Below are 15,239 nucleotides of genomic sequence, written 5' to 3' on the forward strand. Positions count from 1 at the left end.
CCCCCCTTGCTCTCTCCAGCCCCCTCTGCCCCCTTCTCTCCAACCACTACAGTAATTTTATTATCTTTGGGCTCTTCAGCTTCTCAGCTCTGTGTCTTCTTCCTATTTCTTCTAGCTCTGTGTCACGGGCACTAGGAGTCTTTGCCCAGAATATCACCAGATGATGATCTTACCAGAGTAGTGTGAGTTACACAGTGGTCCTCTGGTAGCAGGGTGACTAGTGGAACATATGACTCAGCAGATGGTGAGAGGATGCAAATAGAAAAGTCAATGACTAGCAGCAATCTGGTTAATGATTAGGTAGATATGAACATGAGGATCTTGATGGACGTGAAGAAGTGCAGGAAGGTAACAGGGAAGTCAGTGGTCTGCGTATAGCAAGTTGTACCACTGCTTATGGTGAAGAGACTTGTCCAGGTGCAGATAGGTAGCGGGGAAGTCAGTGGTCTGTGTCTAGCAAGTTGTACCACTGCTTATGGTGAAGAGACTTGTCCAGGTGCAGGTAGATAGCGGGGAAGTCAGTGGTCTGCGTATAGCAAGTTGTACCACTGCTTATGGTGAGAGGACTTGTCCAGGTGCAGGTAGGTAGCGGGGAAGTCAGTGGTCTGCGTATAGCAAGTTGTACCACTGCTTATGGTGAGAAGACTTGTCCAGGTGCAGGTAGGTAGCGGGGAAGTCAGTGGTCTGCGTATAGCAAGTTGTACCACTGCTTAATAGGAGAGGAGGTGTACAAGTGTTGATGAGTGGAAACATAGAATGTAGACACTGAGAGCACAAGGAACTTGATCCCAAACAATATGCACAAGTCTATGTTGGTGTGGCAGGCGCTGCTTGACAGAGACGAATTCACTACTGGAATCTAGGCTAATAGCAGAAGGTCAATTAGCATATGTATCTCACGACTGAACAAAGAGGTAAACTTCTCAGCAGATATGCAGTAAACGAATACAGTCAATAGAAAGTAAGCATACCGCGGTTCAGTTGAGCAGGCTGTCCACGAGAGGATACAGGAACAGCTGAGCGGCTGCACGCCAGCACGAGTAAAGAAACCACAGTAGAACAACGATGAGCAATGCAGGAATCACTGGAGATAGCGAACACGAGTAGAACACTGGAGGTAGAAGCGGTCTGGAAACCGGCAATGAGTTGAGCAGGAATCAGCAGGAAGCTGAAGACATAGTAGAACACAGGAGACTTGAAGCGGTCTGGAAACCGGCAGGAATCAGCAGGGAACTGAAGACATAGTAGAACACAGGAGACTTGAAGCGGTCTGGAAACCGGCAATGAGTTGAGCAGGAATCAGCAGGAAGCTGAAGACACGGAGAAGTACACAGGAACACCTTCAGAGACTCACAGGGAATGAGACTCCAAGATCAGGCAACGAGGTAATGAACACAGGTGCTTTAAATAGGGAGCGGTGCCGGATCAACCAATTAACTAAAAGCAAAGGTCAGAAGAGTTCTTAGGAACTGCGCATGCGCAGACCATCAGGATGGCGGGCGGCCTCGGTTCAGGAATACTGGAGAGCCACGCACCAGTGAAGAGGCACTCACGGTCCGGTGAGAGACACTCTGTCTTCTTCTTGCTCTGTCATCTTCTTGCTTTGTCTGCTTTCTGCTTCTTCTTGTTTCCCTGCTGGCTCCTCGATACAGTGTCCTCAAGTCATGTTTGCATGTCGGCGAAGCTGCATTCAGCACGGAGCAGAGAGCCAGACACTTTCCTCATCATGCCGACGCCCGGTCACTGAGCAATTGCAGTTCTGCAGTGTGTGCATAGCTTTGTACCCTCGGTGGCCGCACCAACCCCTGGGTGGTTGCACCTTCTTCATCTCCTTCGTCCTTGTTACGGTCCCGAACCACAAACTCAAAGGTCATTGTATTGTACAGCAAGCAGCAAACTGCTTTGCAAAAGTTCATGTCAGCTTGGTTAATGTCAGGCATAGTGTTAAGTAATTAGAGAAGGCATTTGGGATAAATGCGCAAATACCTCTCATCATGAGCCACTGTGTCTGTGCTGTGGACTTTCCACTACCTCTGAGATTGTGGCTTCCTGCTTGGCTTCATTACCCTCCTCTGTCACCACATTTCTGTGTGTGTGCATATCACAGCTACCCGGGTGCCTTCTGGTCACTTGCAGCATTTCTGTCCATCACATCTCTGTTTGCAAACAAACGCATACTGTTTGTTCTGCTGCATAGGTGCGGCCATCTTGGATGCAGTCAGGTGATCATTCCAGATGAATCAGATTCAGCAGCTGTAATTGCATGAACTGTGCGGCCAATAGTTGTTTGGTACACCCTGTTTAAACCTGCTGTTGAAATCTGTTCATTGCCAGAACAATACACTCTCTCCTGAGAATAGTTCTTGGTACCAGGTTCCAGTTGTTTCTTCACTGCCCCTGATTCCCTGTATTACAAAGTGATCATCTTCTGTGTACATTCTGTATTACCAACTGCATATCACTTTGCAAGTATCCTGCATTCTAAAGTGCGTATCTTCTTTCAAGCATCCTGCATTACCCGGAGTTCATCGTTCTGCAAGTACTTTGCATTTCCTAGCTGCTCATCTTCCTGCAATATTCTGCGTTCAGGAAGAGCACTTACTTCAGTAAGAACTTTGCACCATCCAGTATCTATTCTGCAGTACCAGTGGCTTCACCTGTTGTGTTACTATGGCTGGTTCTGAGTCTCTAGGGTAGGGCTTATTTCCGTGTATCTGTCTGTGGGTTCCAGATCTGTGGCTGCCACGCAGTCCTGAGTTCGCCACTCCATATCACTGTTCTGAGTTCCTAGTCCCTGTCTCCAGTTCGTTGTGTTCTGAGTTTCCATGTGTTTCCTAACTGAGTTCTTATTATTGGGTTTCAGTCCCGTGTGCCTGGCTACAGGAGCCGGGATTGAGTTCCCACGAACAGTTATTACGCCGGATTCCAGTTCAGTACTCCCCTACATCTCTAACCTCCTCTCCATACACACTCCTGCCCGCTCCCTGTGCTCAGCCAATGATCGCCGCCTCTCCTCCTCTCTTATCACTTCTTCACACTCCAGAATCCAAGACTTTTCCGGTGCAGCCCCCCTTCACTGGAACGACCTCCCTCGCTACATCCGTCTCTCTCCTACTCTGTGTTGCTTCAAACGTGCACTGAAAACTCACCTCTTTTGCAAAGCCTACCAACCATCTACTTAACCACCTCACCTCCTCCACTCGCTCTCCCTTCTCTCTTCTGGCTCCCCTTGTGCCTGGTTCTGTCTACCCTCCTTTAGGATGTAAGCTGAGCAGGGCCCTCTTCCCTCCTGTCTCCTCACCTGTTCTTCGGCTCCATGCTTATTGCAGCAGCCTGCCTGGAGTTTCTGAAGTATTGGTATTTTTGTTTATTGTTCTGTACTGTTTCACCCTGTATAGTCTACTGTTTGTACTGTGTACGGCGCTGCGGAAATCTTGTGGCGCCTAACAAATAAATGATAATAATAATAATTATAATAATACTCAGGTACAGACTCCGGTTCTTAGACTCCTGTACTGCTTGTGCTACTCTGAGGACTCTAGATGAGCATAGAGATCATAAAGGCCTCTAGGTTCCGTTTCAGTCCTGCTCCAGCTAGATCCAAGGGTCCTGAATCGGATCGAGAAATACAGACGACTGTGACATGTTGTTCTGGCCTAAATGGATCCGCTAGAGGAACATACCTCAAGGGAGGACACTGTCCAAATATTAACTGAACGCATAGAGACAAGAAACTAACCAGGGGCAAATTTTGATATTCTTGCAGGATTTGTCTACGTGTATGGATACCTTGCAGGTATTCCACAGTCAAGCATCTCATACTCCACCTGAGCCAGTAAGACCTGCTTCACTACTTACTCCATCCGGACTCCATTTTTCCATGCCAGCTAAATATGATGAAGATTTGAAAAATTGTAGCGGGTTTCTCAATCAGTGTAGTATACACTTTGAATTACAACTCAGGAATTTCCCTACTGCACGTACCAAAACAGTTTATATTATTTTGCTACTATCAGGGCAAGCTCTGGCGTGAGCGTGAGTCAGCTACTTCAGATATTTTGCGGCTTTGGCAGTGGTATCAGTCCGTGGGCCAGTATGCTATCCAATTTCAAACACTTTCTTTTGAGCTGTCTTGGAATAATGATGCTCTTGTTGCGGTCTTCTGGCAGGTCCTGTCTGACTATATTAAGGGTGAATTAGCGTCTCGGGAGTTACCTACAAAGCTAGACAAATTGATTACCATCTGCAATTGAGTTGATCTTCGGTTCAGAGAGAGAGCTCTAAAAAGGAGAAGTCTGGAATGCCCCAAGTACCGCCCTAATCCACGGGTCCATCCACTGTCTCTTTACCCTGAAGAACCCATGCAGCCAGACAAAGTCCGTCTTTCACCAACAGAGCGGGAACGGCGAGTTAGTGAGAAACTTTGCTTGTACTGTGCCAGTTCCAGACATCTGCTACATTATTGTCCTCGCAAGTGGGGAAATGCACCCTCCTAGCTGACCATTGGGAAGTCAACCTAGGAGTGGACCTTCGTTCCCCACAAGTCAAGGACTGTATTATCCTAGTCACTCTGAAACATGCTCAAGGCTCCCAATACATTTTAGCCCTGCTGGAGCAGCTGGAAATTTCATGTCTGCCAAATTAGCTATAGAACTAGCCATTCCACTAGTGAAAGTTCCCATGACCATCTTTCTCACTACTGTTGATGGTAGCCGAATCTCAGTGGGTATTACGCATCAGACTTCTCCAGTGATGCTCTAAATAGGAGTTCTGCATTCTGAGTCTCTTACTTTTCTGGTCATCCCAGAAGCCACTAGTTGTCAGGTGCCGTCTCTGCACTTCCCCTCGGTGCTGGGGACGGCATCCTATTGCTTAGCAACCGACCGCTAGTGCGGGTTTTCACTGTGCGCGCATGTATGGTGACTTACGTGTCCCGTTGCTAGGCATTCATTCTGCCAGCATTCAGCTGCACTTCCCTCTAATTAAGGATCCTCCCTACTGCAGACCAGTGCCAGAGTATTGGTTCACACCAGCTCCAGCAGTTCCTGTGATTCTCCTCACTTCCAGTGTTTGCTGAGGCTTGTTCCTTGGCTTATTCTCCTGGATTCCGATTTAGTACTGCACAGCCTCTTTGGTTTGATCTTCTGCTTGTTCCTGATGCCTTTTCTGACTGTCCCTATGTACTGTGCTACTGTCTGGCTTTGACCCGGATCAGATTACCATTCCTGTTCATCACGCTACTACACTGGTTACTAACCTGGAGAAGCGCAACCTGCGCACCTCACGCAGCCAAGTTCATACCTCCTTACAGGGGTCCATGGTGAATACGGATTGTGCGTTAGACTCCGCGCCTCCTTGCTTAGTTGTGCCAAATAACAGTCAGTGATGCATCCTGCTACATTATCGTGACACTAGTCCTGTGGTTCTTGGGTTTCCATGGTTTCAAACACCACTTCTTTCTATGCCTGAGACGCAATCCATGTCTGAATATATAAAAGAGAATTTGGAAAGGGGCTTCATTTGCCCATCATCTTCACTGGCAGGAGCAGTTTTTTTTGTAAAGAAAAAGGATGGTGGATTACATCCCTGCATCGATTACCGTGGTCTCAACGACATTGCCATCAAGAACCGGTATCCTCTGCCCCATATCACAGAGTTATTTGACAGAGTCAAAGGTGCCCAAATGTTTACAAAGTTAGATCACTGCGGGGCTTACATTCGCATCAGGCATGGTGATGAATGGAAAACCGCCTTTAACACTAGGGATGGACGCTATGAATATCTCATCATGCCATTCGGACTGAGCAATGCCCCAGTGGTTTTTCAAAATTTTGTAAACAATACCTTTTGGGATTTACTGTACCATACTATTGTGGTATATTTGGACAATAATCTCATTTTCTCCTCTGATATCCAGTCCCATTGAAAACTGTATTGTAAGGTTGAAAAATGCACCTTCGAAGTTGAATTCATTCCATTCTTAGGGCAGATCATCTCAGGGACTGGTCTCCATATGGACCCAGAGAAGGTGCAAGCTATTCTTAATTGGCCTCAACCATCTATATTAAAATCGGTACAGCGATTTCTGGGATGCGCTATTACCAAAAATGTATTCATGGCTACTCTACTGTGGTAGCACCACTCACCGCCCTCACCAGAAAAGGAGCCAATCCTGCGAAATGGTCTGACAGCCGTCTGTTTGATTCCCTTCTAATAGAAAGTGGTTGCCAAGTCTGAAAGCAATTACAAAATCGCCATGTGTATAAGGCCCAAACAGCAATGGGTATTGTAGTCTCATCGACTGTAGATAACAAGTATCCGTCCAAATTGCACAATGTACAGTTAGTAATTAACATGTTATCTACAGTCGTTGCTTTCAGACTTGGCAACCACTTTCTATTAGAAGGGAATCAAACAGACGGCTGTCTGTCTTTTGGAACTTTATGCATACCAGCAAGATTGCTGAATGTCCATTGTGCTTGTTTTTAATATTATTGCAGCATAAGAAGGTGGAAGTTTATGCCTCAATTTCACCATTGTGATTATGTTTAAATAAATGCTCATTTATTCATCCACCACCATTGTTTTTTTATGTACAGGCACCTGGGGACCACCCCAAGTTTTTCTTGTGGTCTCTTTACAGTTCAACCAGGGAGGAGGGGTCCCCCCCGTTTACACTGTCCCCAATTTGGCAGCCACCACTGATTTATACTGGTGTTTGCGCAGATATTATTTATTTTTCTGTACGGCTAACCAGATTTAACCTGTCCATTCTACTTGGATGTTGATGACTCATCTGTCGGAGTAGGGGCAGTTCTTCCCAAAAATCAGCTGTTGAGCAATGGCATTCCTGCCGGTTCTTCTCGCGAAAATTTTTGCCAGCTGAACGTAATTATGCCATAGGGGACAAAGAACTGCTTGTCATCAAACTGGCACTCCAAGAGTGGAGGCATTTACTTGAGGGAGCTCAGTGTCCTGTCACGATATACACGGATCACAAGAATCTGCTTTACCTGAAAACTGCACAGTGCATGAATCCACTTCAGGCACGGTGAGCACTATTCTTTTCTCGATTTCATATCCATGTTACCGTCCGTCCTGGTTCCAAAAATCGCAAGGCCTGTCACGTTCTATGGAGGAAGAGGAAGGTTCCATTACTGTGGATCCACGGCCTATCATCAGCCCACTCAGCATCGCAGTCATTAAGCCTGCAATACACCTCCCCAGGGGAAAACTTTTGTTCCTTAGAATTTGCGTATGAAACTGCTCCAATGGGCATACTGTTCCAGATTTGCCAGTCATGCGGGCATCCGCATAACTCAATCTTTCATATTGGTGGCCCACGCTTCTTTGGGATGTTCAGCAATTTGTTTCCGCATGTGCCAACTTTGCCCAACATAAAAGTTCAAGACAATCTTCAGCTGGTCAACTTTTGCGTTTGCCTATTTCCACCAAACTCTGGACCCATATTTCAATGGACTTTAACCGATTTGTTAACTGATTCTACAAAATGGCATATTTCGTTCCTCTCCATGGTCTTCCATCGGCACCTATACCGGCTCAGCTATTTATAAAGGAAATCTTCCGTTTGCATGGTTGTCCTGAAGAAATTGTCTCAGATAGAGGAGTTCAGTTTGTGGCGAAATTCTGGAGATTCTTGTGCCAAACACTACAAGTCAAACTAAACTTCTCTTCGGCCTATCATCCCCAATTCAACAGGCAAACGTAAAGAGTCAATCAGGACCTAGAAACTTTTCTCCGTTTGTACATCTTCTCTTCTCAAGATGACTGGGTAAATCTGCTTCCCTGGGTTTGCTCATAATAACCATTATCATGAGTTCTCTGCTTCCACTCCATTTCACATTGTTTATGGTCTACACCACAGGGTACCTTTGTTCACTCCACTTCCAACAGCTTCATTACCTGCCTCTGAAGCCTTCCAAAAGAATTTTGCAGTCCACAGACGCCAGATACGGGAATCTTTACTTAAAGCGTCCCAACACTACAAAATTCAGGCCGGCAAAAACTGACGAGCCATTCCAGGCTTGAAACATGGAGACAGAGTCTGGCTGTCTACTCGCAAGCTACACCTCAGAGTTTCATCTATGAAATTCGGTCCTCGCTTTATTGGACCATTTAACATCTCCTGGGTCATCAATCCAGTGTCCTACAAACTACATTTATGACCTTACCTCAAGGTACCCAATTCCTTCCATATCTCTCTCTTAAAAACACTGGTACTAAATCGGTTTTATACACCCAAATTGGTTTCTCCTGAAGTGCAGTCTGTACATGGTGAAAAATATGAAATTAAATAGATCCTGGACTCTCGGTTTCAACATAATTCCTTACCTGGATCAAAGCTTCTGATGTTCACGCTCCCTCTCTCATCAAATAATGTCACCCCAAGTTTCCAGCTAAGTCCCAGTGTAAGTGTCCAGTGGCCTCTCGTAAGGGAGGAGGTACTGGCACACATAGGGGTCTTAGCCGCACTTACCACATCCGCGGCTGTCATATCACGGCTACCCGGGTAGACGTGCTTGTGCTAGTCTGAGGACTCTAGATGAGCAGAGAGATCATCAAGGCCTCTAGGTTACGTTTCAGTCCTGCTCCAGCTAGGCCCAAGGGTTCCGATTCGGATCAAGGAATACAGACAACCGTGACAGTGTGCATCTCTGGCTCCCGTTTGTGTTTGTCAATCTCTGTCCCCCAATTGGGTGCATTTCTGTATCCCTTAGCGTGTGTACCTCTGTTTCAATTGGTGTGTTTGCCTCTGTCCCCCATAGTGTATGTGCCTCTGTCCCCCTATTTCTGTGAGTGCTCCTCTATCCACACAGTTGTGCATGTGTGCTCCTCTGTCCACGCATTTGTGTATGTGCTCCTCGGTCCAACCAGTGTCTAAATAATAAAGTTTTGTTACATTATGGGTTTTATTAATGATGCTCAAGATTCCATTAATAGGGCTTTTTCTCACTTCAAATAATTACCACCAGTGATAATGCTGCTATTACCAGCAGTAACCCCCTGTCGGCGGAAAGATTACCTTTGCATTGAGAAGCCTATTTAACAAGTATTGTGGAGGTACTTGTACCACTGCAATATCAGTTTTATTATCGCTAACTCATTTGACCTGCTTACCACTCTTGTGGCTAAGACTAACAGTCTACTAAACCAACCTACTTTGTGTTGACTCCGTCTACAGTTGTTTTAGTCCCACCGACATGAGGTCACTTTCAGGGTTTTTTTCAGGGCCACTTACAGCAGAAATTTCAGATCTTATTAGTCTTGCAAATTATGCTGCTAACCAAGCTGATAACACTGCACTTTTAACTGACTTTACACAAGATCCTGTATGTGCTAGTTGAGAAATCTGCTTCTCTTACGAATTTTACTTTTCTAGCACAATTACAGGATGAATTTTCTTAGGATGTTAAGGACTCCTGAATGTTGGCTGACTGAACTATAATGTTTGGAGAGACCCTTTCAAAAGGCTTATGACACCACCTTCTTTCTTTTTGTCTGTAGCGCAACTTTCTCCTATCATGTGTCCAAAGTAGAGATGTTCTCTGTCCACCGTGTTTTGGTTTTGGTTTTGGATCTGGATTAAGTTCGTGTTTTGGTTTTGGTTTTGGATCTGTATTTGTTTAGAAAAATAGCTAAAATATGCTAAAATCACATAGTTTTGCTCTGAGATACACTGGGCTCCAGAAGAATAATACAGAGGAGGCCTTGAGGGAAGATGATAAATATGTCCAGTTTAAAGAGCAGCTAAGATACCTGAGAAAGCAAATGGGTGTGTCACCGGCACCAGCAGATGAAGATTTGGAAGATGCAGACGAGGCAATCGCCGTCACCCAGAGCACTCCTATAACATAGTTGGAGATGGTGAACCCAGTGAAAAACAAAGTATGTGGTCACACATACAAGAGAGAAGCAATTGAAAGGATGATTGAAAACAAATTTCAGCACTTATAGCACATGTAAGTAACATTGGCACACAGCCGTAGCTGAAAGGAAAAGTGGTGCAAGATGGAATTGTCCTTGGGACCATCCCACCTACCCTTATAATGGATCTTAAAAAGGACATGCACACTGTGCCTGAAGTGCTTGGTTTATTTGGGCCCCACAAAAAACAAGCTAACAAAGGGCTTAAGGCAGCAATATGTTGTTGTCATCATCTTCAGCCTCATCCTCACCCTCATCAGTGTGTACATCATCCTAACACAATATTAACTCATCCCCGCAGGAAACCACCATTACAGAAGTCTCTGTAACATAAATGTCAAAAACAAAAATATAAAAAAAAGCTTTTACCTTTTTAAAGAAAAATCACAATGGTGGTTTCCTAATAAAGGTGAAACTTTACTGTAGAAAAAGATAAAATTGCCAACATAAGTATCCTCATTGAACATGCCTTTAATAAACAACCCACCTTCATACGAGACTGGGAGAGGGAGCTGGATTGCTCGATAACCGAGCAAGATTGGAAAGACATCTTCTTACGCACTCAGTCTAGCTCGGTCAGTATACGGGTGGTTGAGACACAGTACAAGGTGATGACTAGGTGGTATAGATATCCCAGCCTGTTGGCTAAGATGGTTCCCAGGGTGTCAGACATGTGCTGGAGATGTTTGTCGGCGCCAGGCACCCCATTACATATATGGTGGGAGTGCATAGCACTTAGAACTTTTTGGGATGCAGTCCTTCTAGTTGCCAAAGAAATTATGGGTGTTGAGCCACCCAATTGCCCCAAATACTAGCTATTACACCATAATAAAATGACCATCTCCCAATACAAAAAATCAACAATTAAAAACCTTAGCAACGCGACAAAGGCCGTGATTCCGGTTCATTGGAGATCCCCGAATATCCCTTCCATTAAAGAGTGGTTTGCCCGGTTAGAATCCTACAGAATAATGGACGATATACTCTATTCATCAAGGGACAAATATAGGGAATATTACTATATATGGTTTGAGTGGCTTGAATTCAAGGATTCACCACTATATTCTCAGTGGAATAAGTGAACCCCTCTACCCCCCCCTCCTTTCAGCTCTGCCTTTCCTTCCCACTTATTATCCCTCTTTGTCTTTCCCCCATCCCTACATGTTTTATTACTGAATACTAAATAGTATTTTAAATACTGGACTATTGTCCCATCTTGTATTTGTATTTCTCTGTAATACTTCTAATTTATCGCTCAATGCAAAACAGAGATGTTTGTAAAAGCTGTTTAAATTTTCAATAAAAAAGAGATTTAAAAAAAAAAAAATTGCCAACATATCATTTTACCCAAATATTAATAAGCATTCCAGCATCAGTTAGCTTTCTTCCCTCAGCTAGATCCCAGCACCTGCAATCTACACTGTAATCATCCTCACCCTCATCAGCGTACATCATCCTTACACAATACTAATTAATCCCCACTGGAATCCACCATTACAGAAGTCTCTGTACTTTGATCTAAATGCCACTAAAGGCCTTCCTCGTGAAATTTGTAGTTCATTTTACAACAGAGCTGTCACGATTTTTGGGCAATTCTTTTAGACTAGACCAAATGTCAAAATGTTCTGCAGAATCATCTGCATCATCCTTGGGTCTCTTAGAAAAGCTTACTTTTTTGCTAGCAGCAGTAGCCTGAGAAACTGAAGGAGAGGGCACCGTCATGTCAGGTACCACTTGAGCTGTCAACTTGCTCAACAGGAGCTCATTGCATCTATTGTGATCTGGAACAGTGGGAAATAAAGAGAAGACATAGCTTTTAAACCTAGGATCAAGCATAGTTGTCAAAATGTAGTGATACGATTTCCAGAAGTTGATAACTCTTCGATCCTGGCGAAGCGATTAAAGTACATCATCTACAAGTCGGAAATACTTAGTGTAATTTCTTTGTTTCATCTCCTCCTTCAATTTTTCAAGGTGTTTTTCCAATAGTCTAATTAAGGGAATCACTTTGCTCAAGCTAGCAATGTCTGAACTCAGTTCACAGGTGACTGCTTTGAATCGTTTCAGCACCTTGCACAACACGAAAAGTATTCTCCACTGCGCTGGACTAAAATACATTCCCCCTCCTTTCCGTTTGTCATTGCTTGTGGAGTAAGCCTGGATGGCTTTTTGCTGTTCCTCCATCCTCACAAGCATATAGAGTGTGGAATTCCACCTTGTGGCCACCTCTTGCTTCAGTTGGTGGCAGGGCAAAATAAATTCCTCTTGCAGCTGCTGCAATTTCCTACATGCTGTTGCAGAAGCCCGAAAATGTCCCAACATTTTTCAGGCCCACAGACAGGATCTCCTGCACATCCCTGTCATTTTTCAAAAAGCTCTGTACCACCAAGTAGATTGTGTGAATAAAACAGGAAATGTGATCGGTGTCACCCAGCTGTAATGCTCTCACAATATTGGTGGCGTTATCATAAATGACATATCCTCAGGAGAGTCGAAACTAGAGATGGTCACTGACCCCCGTGTTTTGGTTTTGTATTCGGTTTTGGATCTGGATTACCGTCGTGTTTTGGTTTTGGTTTTGGTTTTTCAAATTGCGTGTTTTGGTTTTGGTTTTGGTTTTGTTTGGTTTTGTTTTGCTATTTTGTTGGAAAATCCATGTTTTTGTGCCTAAAATAACCCAATTTAGTGCTCCAACTGTTTTAGAGATAAGTAATCTAATTGTTGAGGTAATAAATCATCCAAAAAAACTGTTTAATTCTTCGTTGGTAGGCCTTCATTTATTCTACACACAAAACAGATTGTCTTCCTCTCCATCTATGCATATTGGCAATGCAGCCATCGTCTTTGGATGTATATTACACCCTACACTTATAGTTAAATATGTAAAGAAATGGAAAAAGACAGTTTGCTTTCTGTCTCTATAGGCCCCCCTCCACTTTTTTAAAAAAACAAAAAATTCAGCCATTATAGACTGTACAATATTAATTGACATGGAGAAAGTCAGTTTGGTTTCTGTCTCTCTAGGCCCCCCTCCACTTTTTTAAAAAAACAAAAAATCCAGCCGTTATAGACTGTACAATATTAATTGACATGGAGAAAGCCAGTTTGGTTTCTGTCTCTCTAGGCCCCCCTCCACTTGTATAAAATACTAATAAATTCAGCCGTTATATACTGTACAATATAAATTGAAATGGACAAAGGCAGTTTGGTATCTGTCTGCATCAGATCCTCTCTCCACTAGGAGTAAAATAGAAAACTATTCAGCCGTTATATAATCTATAATATAAATAGAAATTGAGAAAGGCAATTTGGTATCTGTCTGCATCATAATCATCAACATCATCATTAGCGCCCTCGTCGCCTACACAAATCTCCCCCTCATCCTCTTCTAATTCCAAAGTGGCATCCTCAATTTGGGTATCACTGGCTACACTCGGGCTATTAAAGCACACATCAGCAGAATGCTCACGATTAGACATCCCACTGTTGGATGGACTCTCCACAGGGATTGTTGTCATTTGTGAATCAGAGCAAATATTCTCCTGTAATGCCTCACTGTTATCTTGCAGCTCGGCTTTGACGCGCAACAGTAGTTGTGCACCAATTGTAGGCTGGGTAAATTTTTGGGATCTGCCACTAATAGCCAAAGGCGAAGGCCTCATTCTCTCTTTGCCACTGCGTGTGTAGAATGGCATGCTTGCAATTTTTTTTTTATCGTCACTTAACTTTTGCTCAGTTACACTTCTTTTTCGCTTCAATACAGTAAATTTTTTTGGGGTTTTTGTTTTTTGCACTAATTTGAAAACACTCTGTTGTTTGACATCGCCTTGGCCAGATGACGTACTGGGAACACTAACATCAGGACTGGTGACAGAACCTGGTTGCTCATTCAGATCATATGTGGACTGCTTTGAATCCATTCTGAGCGCAAACCACTGGGGAGTGCTAAAAATTATTTGGTAGATACTGCTGACAGATATGACTTTTGACAGCCAGAAATATTAATGCACAATAAGGGAGGACACCCAAAAAGCACTGAGGAGTGCTAAAATTTATTTAGCAGATACTGCAGACAGATAGGACTTTTGACAGCCAGAAATATTAATGCACAATTAGGGAGGACACCCCAAAAGCACTGAGGAGTGCTAAAAATTATTTAGTAGATACTGCTGACAGATATGACTTTTGACAGCCAGAAATATTAATGCACAATTAGGGAGGACACCCCAAAAGCACTGAGGAGTGCTAAAAATTATTTAGTAGATACTGCTGACAGATATGACTTTTGACAGCCAGAAATATTAATGCACAATTAGGGAGGACACCCCAAAAGCACTGAGGAGTGCTAAAAATTATTTAGTAGATACTGCTGACAGATATGACTTTTGACAGCCAGAAATATTAATGCACAATTAGGGAGGACACCCCAAAAGCACTGAAGAGTGCTAAAAATTATTTAGTAGATACTGCTGACAGTTATGACTTTTGACAGTCAGAAATATTAATGCACAATTAGAGAGGACACCCCAAAAGCACTGAGGAGTGCTAAAAATTATTTAGCAGATACTGCTGACAGATATGACTTTTGACAGCCAGAAATATTAATGCACAATTAGGGAGGACACCACAAAAGCACTGAGGAGTGCTAAAAATTATTTGGTAGATACTGCTGACAGATATGACTTTTGACAGCCAGAAATATTTATGCACAATTAGCGCTGGGGAGTGCCAAATATTAAAAAAAAAAAAATAAACCTCTATCCTCCTCTCTGCACTAGCGATTTTGGTTAGAACAATTGCAAGAACAATATTGTATTCTCTGTCCCTGCTCTAATCAGCCTATGACTACACCCTGCTCTCTCCCTCTGTCAAATGGCGATGGATTGCTGTGGAGGCGTGTATTTATAAAGTTGAAGTATCGCGAGAACCGAGCCCCGAGATCCGACGACGTCACGATGACGTTTGGCCTCGATTTGGATTCGGAACGGGGGGGAGAGTACCGAGCTGCTCAGCTCGGTACTCGGATACCCAAAGTTCGGGTGGGTTCGGTTCTCGGAGAACCGGACCCGCCCATCTCTATTCGAAACGGGATAAGCCATGTTGCAATGACATCCCGTAGTTTTTCAAACAGGTTGTCATCGGTATTATTATTATTATTAATTTTTATTTATAGGGCGCCACAAAGTATCCGTAGCGCCGTACAAGGACAAACAATGGCACAGTACAAGGTGAAACAGCACAGTACAAGTAACAGTAAGCACTATAACTCTGGGGGCTCAGGCACAGCATGAAAG

This window comes from Mixophyes fleayi, chromosome 2 (genome assembly GCF_038048845.1).
Source record: "Mixophyes fleayi isolate aMixFle1 chromosome 2, aMixFle1.hap1, whole genome shotgun sequence".
Taxonomy (NCBI): domain Eukaryota; kingdom Metazoa; phylum Chordata; class Amphibia; order Anura; family Limnodynastidae; genus Mixophyes; species Mixophyes fleayi.